The sequence below is a fragment of the Micropterus salmoides genome, unplaced genomic scaffold (assembly GCF_014851395.1).
Source record: "Micropterus salmoides isolate LMB-PRFRI ecotype aquatic unplaced genomic scaffold, ASM1485139v1 Ms_hic_scaffold_19, whole genome shotgun sequence".
Lineage (NCBI taxonomy): Eukaryota > Metazoa > Chordata > Actinopteri > Centrarchiformes > Centrarchidae > Micropterus > Micropterus salmoides.
This window is the reverse complement of record NW_024041039.1, coordinates 23591376-23607123: the sequence shown is the minus strand read 5'-3', so window position 1 is coordinate 23607123 and position 15748 is coordinate 23591376.

Sequence of the window (15748 nt, the reverse complement as noted above, 5' to 3'; positions counted from 1 at the left end):
GATATTTGCTGTTAGAAATTCTTTTGGCATAGTGTAACCATGTTTTGCATGCAAGGATTTATACAATAGGCATGTCAATATGAACAAATCTGAGAGTTATACAGTTATATATACATTATAAATGCAGTTCCATCCATGTTGATCACAGAGGCTTACTCAATACAATTAAAGATATTATTTAAAAATCAACATTTTCATATGACCATTGTGTCCAAGCAACTGATAAAAACTGTAAATTTAGAGTAGAGATCATTCCTAGACATGATATGTCTGTAATTGCCATGTTTTGCAATCAAAATGAGTTCCTAATACAAGTGCAAAATGTAGGTTTGACACAAGAGGGCGGTATTACGTCACATTCATACAGATGAGGACCAAACTACATTAGAAAACGTCTCCTTTTTGTCTTTCTGCATGATACATTTTTATCATTATACCCTTGTGATTCTCCAACTTAAAAAGAGCATTATAATATAAGTTATATTTTAATATCCCATTTAGTTTCATTACACTGGTCTGGTCTCGGTTATGTTTATTGTGATGGCTAAACTGTTTAATATCTTGCTTTAGGATCTTAAAAAGCTTTTATTTGTGTAAGATTAAAACCTGTAAGAGACATGTTTTAAACGTCTAGCTCTCTTTCTAGACACTGCAGCAACAAATTAAAATCCAAAGAACACTAAAAAGCTCTTAACCCCAATAAAACATACAGCTTCTTCACTGTCTGACATTTTGTCAGTGAGTGACATTTCCTGCCTTGTCTGTGTGACCTCTGAACATGAACTTGCTCGACATCATCTAGCGTTGCTTTCCTGGAGTGGATTGTCTGGAGCTCATCTAGTCTCATGTCTCCGAGGTATGCTATCAGACTCTGTGGTAGACGGCCGTGCAAGGAGCTGATACACAAACCAGATGTGAGAACCGTTTGCCAGATGTGGCTGCTCTGCTTTGCTTCGCTCCAGTTAGGGGAGTCAAAGTGGTCAACCATGACTGGCTTTACTGGGGAGGATCGCTTTCACAGCACGTCATTGGCCAAATCAAACAAAAACAGAGAGAGCTGAGAGAGACAGATTGGCTGGAAAAAAGGAGATGAGTAATTATGATTAATAATGACTATCCTGAAGAGCCTGTAAAGGAGAGGAAAGAAAAGAAGAAAATAAAACTTTTTATACCATTTTTTTGTGTGTGACATTTAGAAGTTTATCTCTTGGCACTTACATATTGAATTCAATTTGGATTTTCTGACCCCAGCATTTGACAAGAAGGAGGTGACATCCCTTCAGAAACTTACGCTACATGTGACATCAGTGCATTATTTGTGCACCCGGTCATCCAGCCGTTACATACACTACTCAAAAAAACAAGGGAACACTTAAAGGCACTATATGTAGTTTTTCACTGAAGTCACTTATCAATACTGACTGTAAGCTCACTTAGAAATGAACAACACGCCTGTTTTCTCTGTTGCTTGGAACAGCCCCTATTCTGCTTCTTATGTGAAGGAATCAGGTCGGGTTGTAGCCGCACACACTCCCAAGCCTCTTGCTGCTGCAGATAACAAAATGGACTCCACTAACACCACCAAACAACCGGCTCCCAGCACAACACAGACTCCAACACAAACTCCCAACATGAACTCCACTTAAGGATAAAAAACAGCAATAAAGTTTTATGTGCTGAAGCCCATCAGGTCAAATGAGAATCAAATCAAAAAACACAGTCAACATAAGAAATGTTTGAGTCAAGGAGAAACCTCCGCTTTGATTTGAAACTGACAAAACCAACATAGAGTTGGCTTTCAGCCTATTGGAGAGGTAAACTAACATTACTGCAAAGCATGTGAAACATATCGTGATGTTGTGCTTTAGTTAGCTCAAGTTAGATAAAGTTTGCTTGCAGGCTAACGCCGAGCAGTTGCTAACGCCGAGCAGTTGCTAACGTTTTCTGGTGCAAAATACTACAGTTGTATGGCTTTCTACATTAATTCACCAGCTATATATAAATACTTTCCTGTGTACCACCAGTATTATGTCAAAGTGTTGTTTTTAGCCTGTGAGAAATTATGTAACGGTACAAAGCAAATGTGGAATGATTTGTTTGTATTAGCCAATAGGGATGCAAGGCAGAGACAGCCAGCTAACATTAGCACGGGTCTGCCGCCGTTTGCTTTGTAACGTTTAATTTAGATTTATTGCGGTTATATATTCGGTATACCTGTACCGATATACAGGTTCACAGCATCTCCACCATCTCAGTAGCTGTAACTTACGTGACCCACATAATATACAATAATGTAACATATCGGCGAAGGACAACAACACAGTAGAAGACCCACTCACTACAGTAACATTACTTACTGCAGTCTAAGTGTGGTAACAATCTCATTTACACTAATTGTTTTGTTATCATCCAGGACATTTAGCTGTGTTCACATTGCTGGGCCTCTGGTGGAAGATACACAGATAGTAATGTCAGTGACTGAAAAGCAGGTAGGCAATCAAGCACCGATGGATCATGTTGGCTAAATGCAGTCAATATAACAATATACCGTAACAAGCGTGGATTACTCCAACCTCATGCTGATGAAAACATTTCTGTGACATTGCAGATGGCACCGTTAGTGGTTTAAGTAAAACCACATATTGCCCTTTTAATCATCACAGTATAACATAATTACAATTAAACTTCAGGGATATCAATCTGTTCAGTTAGGAAGCATAAGCGATTGTGAATCAGTGTCACCTGTTTTGGTGCATATGAAAGCCACAGACGGTTGCTCTCTCCTTATCCTTCCTGACTGAGTGTTCTCTAGTTTTGAGTTTTGCTAGTGTCATTACCCAACGCATTCTCACCTCAGTGCATCATATGTAACTGACGCTTTCAGAAAGCATGACAAAGCGTAAGGATTTTATACTATAGGTACCCTAGTTTCCATATGAAATGCCTCCGTTACCACATTGCTGCAACTCAAAGGAGGCTAACCCTACCGGGTAGCACCTTGGCTGTGAGGCCGACATGCATAAAGTCATTGACTTACGTTTAGGTACTAACATTTCTGATGGTTATGGTAAGTGTAGGGGCTGTCAACACCGTTAACGCGAACGTACTTCCGGTCTGTACGGGACGCCCCAGAGCTTCTCATACAGATGCTTCTGGAAGCGTCTCCCAGTGTGTCAAATAACTACGTTTTGTCACTTTTTGTGCCCTGAGATGAAATGGAGTGCCTTATCACTACTGGTAGCATGAGGCAGTTCCTGCAGCCCATTCAGGTAGACCGGCTCCTCCAGGATGGCACATCCATATGTGCCATCTCAAGAATGTTTGCTGTGTTTCCCAGTCTCACAGTCTCAAGAGCATGGAGGATATACCAGGAGAAGGGCTGTAGAAGGGCACCAACCCAGCAGCAGGACCGCAATCTGCTCCTTTGTGCGAGGAACCAGAGGATCACTGCCAGAGCCCAACAATGATGACTTCCAGCGGGCTATTGGTGTGCATGTTTCTGACCAAACAGACTCCATGAGGGTGGCATTAGGGCCCAATGTCCTCCAGTGAGATCTGTGCTCATAGCCCAGCACCATGCAGCTCGACTGACATTTGCCACAGAATACCAGAATTGGCATGTCCGCAATTGGAGGATCTTTTCCCATATGAGGCAGGTTCACACCAAGCACATGTGACAGACGTGAAGGAGATGTAATGTGTGATTTAAGTGTATTTTGTCTTTCTCGAATCGGTGGGACACTTCAGGGGAAAAGAAAGTGAAGCGACAGCAGTTTGTTTGGAGTTAATCTTCTGTAACCAAATTGGCATCCTGTAAAGCTCACAGAGGTCTGGAGAAATTCAAACACATATTTGGTTAAGAAGACACAATGAGCTGTTGTTATACTTCAAACCAGTGAAATTACACAATGGAGAAATTGTTTGTACCCTGTTGGAACTCTCTTCCTTTTCTTTATTCCATGAGAAAGACTGCGGTGATTTAAAAGTAACTGTTTAAGGCTGCACTGTTCTACATTTTTATTTAAACAGTGAATATGAGTACCTGTAAAGTGACAGGACTTGTACATAGTGACAAACCTGCAAAGAATTATTAGCCGATCCCGCTGTTCCCTTCAGCTCTACAGGTAGCGTCTTTCAGCTAGTTGTTTTGGTTTTACAGACCTCGCTAACTGTTTTGGCTCACTCTCATCCACGGATTTGTAACCATTCTCATCAATGTTGCTAGACAGGGCAGGCAGCTATTTTTAGCGAAAAACGCTCTGATAAACCCAATGTATGCTATCTGCCCTACACCAAACAATAGACAGACAAAAGTTAGCAACTAAATGGTTAGCATAGTGGAGCACTGGCCACAAAAATGACTCCAAATAAATGCTAATGTTGCTCTGTGTCTGGTGGATGTGTAAATAGCAACTGTTTGCTAACACATTGGCCATATCAAGGTAATAATTTGTCAGTGTTGTGTTTACATGCCATTTGGCTAATAAAATCAATGTTTCCTGCTATAAGGGGAACAGTACGCCATTATGGGAAATACACTGATTTGATTTCTTGCCGAAAATAACATTAGAAGATTGATTCAACTCTTGTAAACCCCAGTGTGTCGTTTTTACACTTCAGATTTTGCACAAATTTAAAAACACAATATGTAATGTGTAAATTAGTGATGCGAGGTGGATTTTGTTAGCTTTTGACAGAACCAGGCAAACTATTTCCACTGTTTCCAGCCCTTATGCTAAGCTAAGCTAATAGACTACTGGTAGCTTCATATTTAGAGTACAGACATGTGGTGTTGATCTTCTTAGCTCTTGGCAAGAAAGCAAATAAGGGTACCTACTATAATGTTTGAGGAGAAGAGAGGGAAAACAGAGGGATGTCTTTTATGGTTTTCTTAAAATAGGAAAGGACATTGGAAGAAAAGAATAGAAGATGAGAAACAAGAAGTAACACAACGTCTACATCCAACAAAAACTTCAACAGAAAAGCGAGAACATGTAAAGAGGTGAAACTGTTGAAGTGAGAGTGGAAAAAGATACAGGGGGAATCCAGAGGTGCTGAAAGAGAAAAGGCAGAGAAGGGGAGGGAAAAGTAAAGTCAGACAGTATCTAACTGGCTTCGGTTGCTTCTACAGTGAGCTGCCAGATGAGGATTTTCCAGATGTTAGAGGTAGGGGAAGAAAAGGGAGGGGATGGGGAGAAAAACAAACTTCTGTTCTCTTTTTTTAGTTGTCTTCCTCTGAGTTTCCATGGCTGGCCTGGGCACGAGGCTGCAAACACTTCAACATGGTGAGGGCCTCTGAGTGCTCTGATCGCCTCTATTAGCCTTGCAGTGTTCGCAGAAACAATAGATGTGGGGGGGGGACTGTCGAGCTTGATGGCTTGCTATAAACTCCCTGAACTGCTTTCGTTCCCCTCCACCTCTCCCCTCTTTTTAACTTCTTCTTCCTCCCACATCACTGATCGTTTTCTTTCCAGGGCGCATGAGAAATTATGTTTTTATGAGTGTATGTGTGTATGTGTGTGTGTGTGTGTGTGTGTGTCATGTGATTCCTTAGTACTGAGAGCCTGGCTCTCATTTTTCAATCCCCCTGTGTGTGTGTGTGTGTGTGTGTGTGTTTGCGTGCATGCGTGTGTGTGTGTGTGTGTGTAGAGGCAGAGGAGCAATACTAAGGAGTCCCAGCTGTGTCTTTCCCAGCTGCCACTGCTTGACTCCTGATGAGAAAAGTGGACACAGTAAGAGAATAGATCATTTGAATTTGTGTTTTGTTGTATCTTCATCTGTCTGTCATACCTATGTATGTATGTATTGCACTTACTGCGGCGTGTCGTGCAGTGGTGGAATGTAACTAAGTACTTTAACTCAAGCACTGTACAGTACTTAACTTGAGTATTTCCATTTTATGAAACTTTATACCTCTACTCCACTACATCTCAGAGGCAAATATTGTACTTTTTACTACATTTGTCTGTCAGCTTTAGTTACTATTTACTACAATTTTTCATCCTCTTCCCTTTTACTGAATTATGAGTAAATTTTGATGTGAGGTTTTGAATGCAGGACTTTTACTTGGATCTGAATACTTCTTCAACCTCTGGCATCATGTGTACATAATGTCTGTGTGTTTTCATATGGGGGCTCTCTTGAAATCCTTCCTCGGGACCGGCTAAGTTGAGGGTCTGTAAGCAGTTATAGAGTCGTTATAATAAAAGAGTGGGTCACACCAAAAAACTCAACAGCAGCTCTGGGATTTTCCAGCCCTCCACTCAGTCTGTGCCAAGACACTGTTTAGACAGAGAAGGCTGGAGATATTCAATGCCTTGTCTAGTGTTACGCAGGGGAATAGCCTAATCCAGACTGGGCCCATTTTTTCCCACATGAATGGTGTGTGTTTGTCTGTACTCAGTGCATGTTTGTGTGGGTGTGTGTGAGTGTGCGTGTCGAGAGAGGCCTGTAAGAGAATCAAGAAACAGACAACATCCTCCTGCTGCGCAGCAAGGTCCTGGAGAACAATAAAGTCTGGCGAGTGAAGGAAGCACTCTGGCTGGAGGCCCGCGAGTGGACAACGTTTAGCTTGTTTTGGGTCCTGAAACAAATAAATGACAGAGTTCCTCTCAGTTTCACAAGCTCGCACGCAGACACACACACAAACGCAGATGAAAACCTACGGAAATCAATACGGTTTGTTTATAACAAAAGGACTGCATGAGGACAAAACAAATTCAAGCTGTAATCAGTCTGCAAGTCAAGCATGGTTTGAGAAGACAGATTTGCAAGTGCAGTAAACGTTTTGAGCTCTTTGCTTTGCGGACTCCACTCATGATCTGCTGTAATATTTTCCTCCTGATGTTCAAACAGGAATGGTATATCAAAAGAACATGCCTAAATGTAATGGTTAGGGAAATAGCCTGATGTTCAGACAGGCTCCAACAGGATGAGTGTTGACTTCCAGGTTGAATCCTGTGAGTATTTTCCAGTGAAAACATGTTATAAACAAAAGATGATTCAAGTACTTTCTCAACTTAACTTGTTCCTGCACATGTTTGTTATAGTAATATAAAACACACAGGTGTGTGGGACTGCATTACCCCAGGCTGCAAACGACAATTGCGCAAGATGACTCATACATCTGCAGGAAGTGAAAGTATAGGTTTACACATTTTAAAGGTGATCTTAAAATAATAAAAAATAACATAAAATAATACATTGGAGCTATGCTTTCAGAAAGGCAAAGATATAAGCCAAATGATAAGAAACAATGGTTACTGGAAAAAGATAATGGAATCCTCTGTGGGCAGTTTAGGATATTCTGTTTGTCAAGAAAAAAATATAAAGGTGACATTATTGGTGACTATACAAATTCATAGACTACAGTATGTGCCTGAAAACAGGAAAAATGCATTAATAAATACACTGTAAATAAATATGATAAGAAACATGGTTTTCTTAAGTTCATCTGATTTGCATTAACTGGGCTACAGCATGTCAAAACTATTTTGTGTGAATGTGTGCAAATTTGTGCACTTTGGCACAAAATGGCATGAAAGGGGAACTGGTTGAATTTTGAGGACTTTATTAGTCACAAATCCTGTAAGGTACAGTAATCTCAGTATGCTAAATGTTGTGTTATTATTACTGTGTGCTGGGTTTGAGGTTGACGGTAAGGTGCAGGTGTTGTACAGAATTTTGTAATTTTTACGTGATGATGATGTGTGCAACTAAAGTGCCGCTTAGTGATTTTTCTGCAGAACCGGTCATGGTTGGGATATCAATTTAAGGATTTGTGTGTGTGTTTGTGTGTGTGTGTGTGTGTCAGCCACATCTCCAGGTATAGCTCAATACAGTGTGCTATGCTTACTGTACATGGAGCCACAGCACTGGATGCTCATGAACATATACACACACGGCCTTTTATGTGCTTGTATTGGCACACATATGCTCACACAGACGCACATCAATGGAAACACATTAAAAAACACAAATACAAATACAACATACAGTGAGTTTGTGTTATCCAGAGGTTTGTCAATGGGACTGTTCTTCAGAGAGGTACAGTGCTGGAGTCAAAACAGGTTTGACTCTCAGGCATCTTAGTGTGGTTTGTTTTTCTTCAGTTAGGCTCTAACATTTTTGGTGTCTGCCTCCCTCACCCCCACCTTTTCTGCCTGTGTCTATCTCTCCACCCAACTTCCCATTCATGCCCGAGGCTTCGTTTTCCTCCCATTGGTCCTCCAGGTTCATTTCAGGAAGTGTTGCCAGCTTTTGACACAGGTTAGACAGAAATAAACAGTCAGGCTCTCCAAGTTAAACAGCGACCTTGTCATTCCATCTAAAAGCCCCTCTGCTTCCTCTTGGCCGCCCACCGCTCAAAGAATGTGTCTTCAGTTCTCTGAGAAATGGCACAGTCTGCACACACAGCCAAACAAACCATGCGCGCATACAGAAACGAACATACAGATGTCATTTTCACACGTAAACACACACGTGGAAGGTGTAACTCTTGTGCACACAAAGGAGACACACACACAGGCGGCTCTCGCAGCCGTGATTTCCGTGACAGTCCTGAGTACACTGCAACTATTGTTCGGAGGCTTTGTGGGTCCCAAAGAGAGCGGGGAAGTGTTCGCCCAAAGAGACGGAGATGGGGATGGGGAGAGGGGCCAGGGTGGATATCCATTTCTACACGCCAGACAAACTACACTCACTCTCCTAACTACTGCCACATGGTGAGGTCTCCTAATGGCATACAGTCCAGCAGAAACTGCCCCACCACACGCCACACACACACACACATACACACACACACACACACACACACACGTATAGCCATCATCACATAAAAGATTTCATAGAGAGAAGTTTTTCCTCCTGGCAGGTCAGTCCTGCAGAAGCTCAAGGTTTCCACAGGTTTTAAATGTTAAGGAAGGATTTAGGCAAAGCCTGCACACTAAGCCATTAAACATTATAGAGTGAGTCAAGTGATGAACTCCCCATGAAGTAAAGAAAAGTAATAATCATATAATAAGTATTTTCCATCACAATTTAATATTTCACATATACAATGTCAATTTGACCTGGAAAAACCTGAAAAACCTCCTACAAATGGTTCATTCTTATGGCAACATGAACATGTTCTGTAAATTTAATGAATTTCGTGTGCATGTAGGGGAATTTTTGGCTTCATGATGTTGCAGAGAAAAAGTCTTCAGGGTGGCCAAAACATTAGGATACACCTGGGTTCACCACCTACAAAGCATGGTTAACAACAGCAAATTTCATGTAAGTCGTGCCATTTGTTCTCAGCATAGCATGTTGGGTTGGTCGAGGTGGGTTTTTGGGCTGAAACTGGTGCAAGAACAGGTCCCGGGGTCACATAAATATTACAATTCAAGGCAGCCTGAGACAGAAAGACAAAAAGCACAAGTTGCATATTATTCTACAGCAGTAAATGATTCTAAAGGTTATCTTCTATTCAGGCTTTTACTTTTGACCTCTTTTGCCAAGAAGTCAGTCAGTGAAGTGCCACTGGAATAATAATGTCCCTAATGTTACAATGTAAAAGACATTTTTTTTACTCGCACATCACCGTAACCCCAACATCTACAAGCCTCTGACGGAGGGTTGATGGTGAGCTGTGAAGTCGGAGAAGTTGCTGGCTTAAATTCAGCTTTTACACTATCATGTTTCAGATAATTATTAAATGATCAATGCTTGACATCATGGGCTGCAAGTTTATTCATTTGTGATCAGAAGCGGGCAGGTAATGCTGGCTGGGTTTACATCACTTTAACATCCAGACTGTGGAGGTTGGGCAAGGTATATTTTTCCCAGAGCCTGTGTCATAACCCACTGAAAGGCAAATGAATAACATCTACATTAACAAAGGCTACCGTCATCTGTTGGAGGCGGCAACTGCCAACAGTAATGAAACTGTTGTTTCACTGTCAGTGAAAAGGTGTTCAGATTGACTGACTGATTGACTGTCACCAGAGAGCACAACACATAAATCAACCAGCAGATTTGTCTTTAGAAACCTCCACATATCGTTCTTATTGGCCTGCAAACCGTGCCTGGCTCATTATTTTCCAACAGCATAATAAATGGCTCAGGTGGTTAGTTGTGTTGTAGTGTCATTTGGAATCTGCTTGATGTCATCTTCTCTCTGCAGTCCTGACAGAACCTTGACAAATAAATACTTTCATCTATCTGTGTGGTTGCTATGTGGTTATACTCACATAGGAACTTTTTCCATAAATGCAGCATTGTGGTTAAATCTCCGTCTTCTTTTGTCATAAAAGTGGCCAATTTGTGTTTGTTTGGATTGTGGGAATTTATTCTGTTTGACTCTCCTCGCCAAGATGAGAAGGTCTGCGTTTATTGGAAATTAAAAGCACAATTTGTGTTCCCGGAAAGGCCAGGAATTTAGTTTTGATTTAACCCAACTGCAGTTTTATTGAATGTGCAGAGGATGTTGTTGTTAACAAAGACCCCTTTTTTGCATCAATAGTTTGTTGATACATTTTATAAAGCCACTGGAAAATCACGTTAGAGTTGCTTTTAATCTCTTTCCTCTTTTCTTTAGGTAACACAGCTTTTTAAAATGCTTTTTCACTGGCAAAAGAATATGTGTGTGGTATTTTCTGGCTCAAATTCAAACCGTGGTTATGAGTGGGAGTGATAACTGTGATAACATTAAATGGCATATATTTCCTGCCCTTCAAATGAATGCAAAGGTGTGGTTTAGGCAGAAGATGAGAGCAAAGAAAAACTAATGCAAGTTGTTGTGTTTAGAAATCAATATTACTTACTTCTTGGTTCTGCTTAAAAGTTTTATTAAAAAAACAGTGCCCACCCAAGAATATCAGTAACTTAACAGTTTTTCTGGTAGTAAATTGAACATAAAAGTAAATTAAACCAGTAATTAAACAACATAATTTGGTTTTCCTTCAGATTTACTACAATGGTATTGTATATGGGTCAACAATGTTGTCTTGTTTGTCTGGACTTTAACTGCTTACACAGAACCATAATTCTCAACCAAACCACAAAAACACAGGGGACAAAGAGGCCAGCTAATAAGAATTTAGCTTGCATGCCAATTAGAGTCTGGAGTTTCAGGTTATTTGAGGCTATGAGGAGCAGTAGAAATGACTCAGAGGGCTATCTGACTCATAGCTTTAATATGATGAATGCTGGTAGACTGAGAGATCCGACCGGGTCTTTATTTACACATATCTGGAAACACTGAGTGGTGACTTGGATGAACTGTGTGTGAAATGTTTAAATTGCATGTGAAAATTAAAGCTGCAAGCAGCGTTGGGCGGGCCCTCTCACGTGTAGCGCATTGAGGTGTGAGGTGGCCGCCTTACAGATTCTGGAGCTCTGCCGTGCAGCTGTGAATTTGCCAGGCACTTCAGGCGCTGCACGAAGGTGTTAACCGTCACTTCCTGTGTCCCCTTTGTGGGGCTACAGAGCACTTGGCACTATGACTATAACTGAATATTGGCATGTGGATGTGTTTGGGGTGAGACTGGTATCAAGTACATAAAGTTTGGTACAGATTTGAGTATGTACAGTGAAGTAGTGACAAATTCCAGTTTCATGGCGAAGCATCGAACTTTGCCGCCACGCCACGGATACGCCGTTGAAGGAAAACTCACAAGCTTTACAACATGACATCATCAATGTATTAGGGGTTTTCTTAAATAGTTTTGAAGTGGATATCGCCAACCTGCAAGAAGTGCTTCATCACAGCATAGAAGTAGTTTCTGTAGCACTTCCTGTTGCCAGTAGCTGGTGCTATGACTATGAGTGAATATTGGCTTGTAGATGTGTTCAGGGTGGGACGCTTATCAACCATGTAAAGTTTGGTGCACGTGTGAGCATGTACAACAACTTCCTGTTTCATGGCGAATCATCAATTTTGGATGCCACGCCACGGGCACGCCGTTACAGGAAAACTGTTTGAACAACTTTTAATCATCAGTGGGATTAGACTAGACAGCAAAAATATGAAGTTGGTCGGACTAAATCCCCATGAGGAGCTGGTTAAAGCATGAAGTGTGTAAATCATCATCAGAAATTTCGTATATGTAGGTAAAACGTGCCGCGGGGGCTGCTTTGTTGAAGGTCACTTCATGTTGCCAGCAGGTGGCGCTATGACTATGGGTGAATGTTGGCATGGACGTGTACGTGTAAAGTTTCGTACAGATTTGAGCAAGTACAGTCAACTTATAACGACTTCCTGTGTCATGGCTTTGCTTTGTTAAAGTAACAATCTTGAGTGTGAAAATTCTTGACCTTGGAAACAGTAGTTAAACAGTAGGGAAAAAAGGATTAAAAGGATTTGAACTTTTTATCCATTCTTCCCTCTTCACCAGCTGATGGAGTTTGCTCAGTTATCATAGTGGTGGCTTAGCTGTCATCAAGTGACCTACTGTAAGTATGGGACGTGATAATAGCGGAGATCATGACCTCTGTCTCCATTGAAGGATTATTTTTGAAGGTCTTAAAGTCATGGGATGTGTTGCTGATTATGCAGCCCATCAAAATACTTTATTTATTAATTCATCCAGTTTTCATCTGCAAATGTTTTATTCAAAAGAAGACATGAAATGTATGAAAGAACAAATTATACTGTAGCTCTTTGTCGTTCATATGGTGTTTCTGAGGGTGACGGGAGATGTCGGACGGCGATTTGACCTATGGACTGTATGTCAGACAGACAAATTATGTTTACAATGTTGTGTGTTGTTAAAATGCCCCGTTAAATTTCTTCTGTGTGCACCATCTTTCAGCTTGGTTGCACCATTATATGCGCCTCAAAACACAGCCGCTGCGTTTCAAGTCAGACCGTGCTTTAGGTCGGAGACAGCAAGCCGAGGGACCAGGAGAGTGGCATTAATCAGACACAGATGACCTGGTTTGCCTCATGTGATAAACGCATGCAAGAAGGAAAAAAGAAAATAAAAGTTGACATTTGAAAGTAAGAACGTGAAGAGTGAAAATGGTTGGTACAAGCAGGATTAGATCAAAATTGAAATCCGAACATCAAGGGTTGCCAGGTCTTCCTCTATCACTAGATTGTCACTCCACTCTGTCCTTCCTGATTCCTTATTTATTTTACAATGAGTTCAGAGAAACCATGGTGCAGAGCAGGAGAGAACATGGCCTGAGGTAATAGGAGAGTGTGCCAGGGGTAGAGAGATGTGTAGCTTATCAGCTGATCCCAGGGGTTGTACAGTACAGTTGGTGTGGAGTAAAAATGGGGATGCGGCAGGACAGATATAGAACAAGGTTAAAGGAGGACATGTTGTGGATGCTCTCAGGCTGTTCTCTCCCCTCCTCCAACATTTAACCTCATTCTTTCTCTCAGGTTCCATCAGGCCTTGTTGCTGCTACATGCCGAAACAAGGAGAGAGATTCAAGGCCTCAAACTTGTTGAATTGTTTCCAAAGGTATCAGACAGGGTGTGGCCTTTGACTTCGCCTGATCCTTTTCATAATTCTGCTGTAATTCTTAAACCTCCCACATGGGTCCTTTGCTGCTCACTCTGCTTCACAGTACGAGATGTACTCTCTCTCAAAGCCTTGTGGCAACGTCAGACCAACATTAACACAGCAATTAAACACTGATGAAAGGAGAAAATAAAAGTCACAGGGTGTGAACGTCAATTTAAGCCTGTCTGGCTATTTTCTGAAATGATTATCATGCCAGCACAAATACTAAAAATGAATCTTTGTTCTAGTTTAATTAATGTTACATCTGATTTCTGTGACCTTTAGCATGAGGTGATCATGAGGTTGGATGACAGTTGTGTTTTGTTTGCGATCCAAAAGTCAGAAAATTTGCCTATCCAGCTATTATGACATTCCTCTTATGTACCACCCCATCTGTCTATCTCCTATTCAGGAACCAATTAGAAACTGTAATTTTGGAAGATCAAAGTCTAGTATTCACTCTATTTGTAGTTCACTTTTAGTCTTCAGCAAATCTGAGGTCTAAGATACTGTAAAATTTCAATTTAAAGCCAAGCCCCAATTAGAAGCCGATCCTTTTTACTGGCAGGGTTAGGCTACACGTTTTGACAAATAAACGCAGGCCTCAGTTACATTCTTTGGAAGTATAAAGCACACTGGGACGCCAACTTGAGCAAGTTCTAAGCTGCTTATATCGCAATTACAAATATACAAACAAATAATGGCCCAGGCTATTACAGTTTTTCTCAATTGTTTAAACACTATCACCAGGCTTTTGAAGTAAAATTTCAAAACCATAACTTAATTTTTCAAAAAGCACACCCATTTCCCTAAACTCTACACACAAATCCCTTCATTTCTCATTGAATGCACCATGTGGTCATTTATAAAGCATTAACATTCAATATTGTTCACTCAAGTCAGTAGCGTGTGTTGTTAGTGTGTGTGTGTGTGTGTGTGTGTTTTTGAAGGCTTGTGTGTTGTGTTTTTCAGCAAGATTGAATGGGAGTGGAGAGCTTCATTTTGACCTGAAAATTGGATGTTTGGGGAATTGGGTGAGAAGTTGTGGATTTGTGTTTAGAGTTCTGAGATTAAGAGACATAATTTCAAGAAATGTGTTTAAGCAATCGAGAATTGTAATTGAAGTAACAGTAAGTACAGACTTCACTGCAGTGCTGCTCTTGGGCCAAATAGCAAAATGGGGCAATAACTGACATTATTCCAAATGAATTTGTCATTAAAGATGGCCTGCTAGTAATAGTAGCACTAGCAGCTTTTTATTTTGGAGAATTAAATCTATCTAGGGCAGTAAGCTTGTGGGTTCTTGGCATTGCACACACTCCTATGCTTATGCTTATGCTTATTCTGTACTATGGGACAGCAAAATGCATTTAGACCAGTAAGACAATTTATTGCTTGATCCAGCTTTTAGCTGAAGGCACCAAAACTCTTCAGGTTCAGGTGTCATAGTCAATAAAATATATATCTTTCATCTCCAGTCACAATTCAATCAGCAACTTTGTCTTGGTACCGTGAAAGATTCACTGGTCGGGAAAAGGAGTGTGCTTCAAAGTCAAGGATTGAGGACATCCTACACATTGCAAGTGTTTATCAAATACCGACAGCTTCTTTCTGCACTGAAAATACAGGCGCATTATGCTGGAGGGAGACCCAGAAACATCAACAACAGCCACAGAGCTGTGCCTGTTATGTAAACTGAATCAAATTGATCCTATGGGGATCGACTTGTTGGGCTTGAGCTGCAGTGACATGGATGAAAATTCAGGCATAATAATCTGTGAGCACTTGCAGCAGGCAAATCATCGCTGTAGCCCTTGTCGTTGAATGCAGCTGTGCATTCTGGTCGTATGTATCAAATCCTCTTTGACATAATCTGATCTTTAATCCGATGATCTCGATGATATTGCTCAGGATCTTCAGTTTCCCGATAGTTGCAGTTGTTCGGCTCGGCATAACAGGAACCCTTAACTTGTCACTCATCTTCACTCACCAGAAGTCATCAACGAAAGACCTTGTTACTGAAGATATGCAATGTTTTTATATATCATATCCTAAAAATACTGAAAGAGTAGCAAACCTTATTGAAGATGCACAGATCTTACTATGGTACTACAAAATATAGTTCCCATCTGATACAAAGTGCCATGTGTCATGACTACAAGGTCCATCATTGATAGGCTATTGAATAGGAAAACGGAATGATTTAGCAAACAACAGGCATTTTATTTAGTGGCAAAAAACAATTGTTTAGT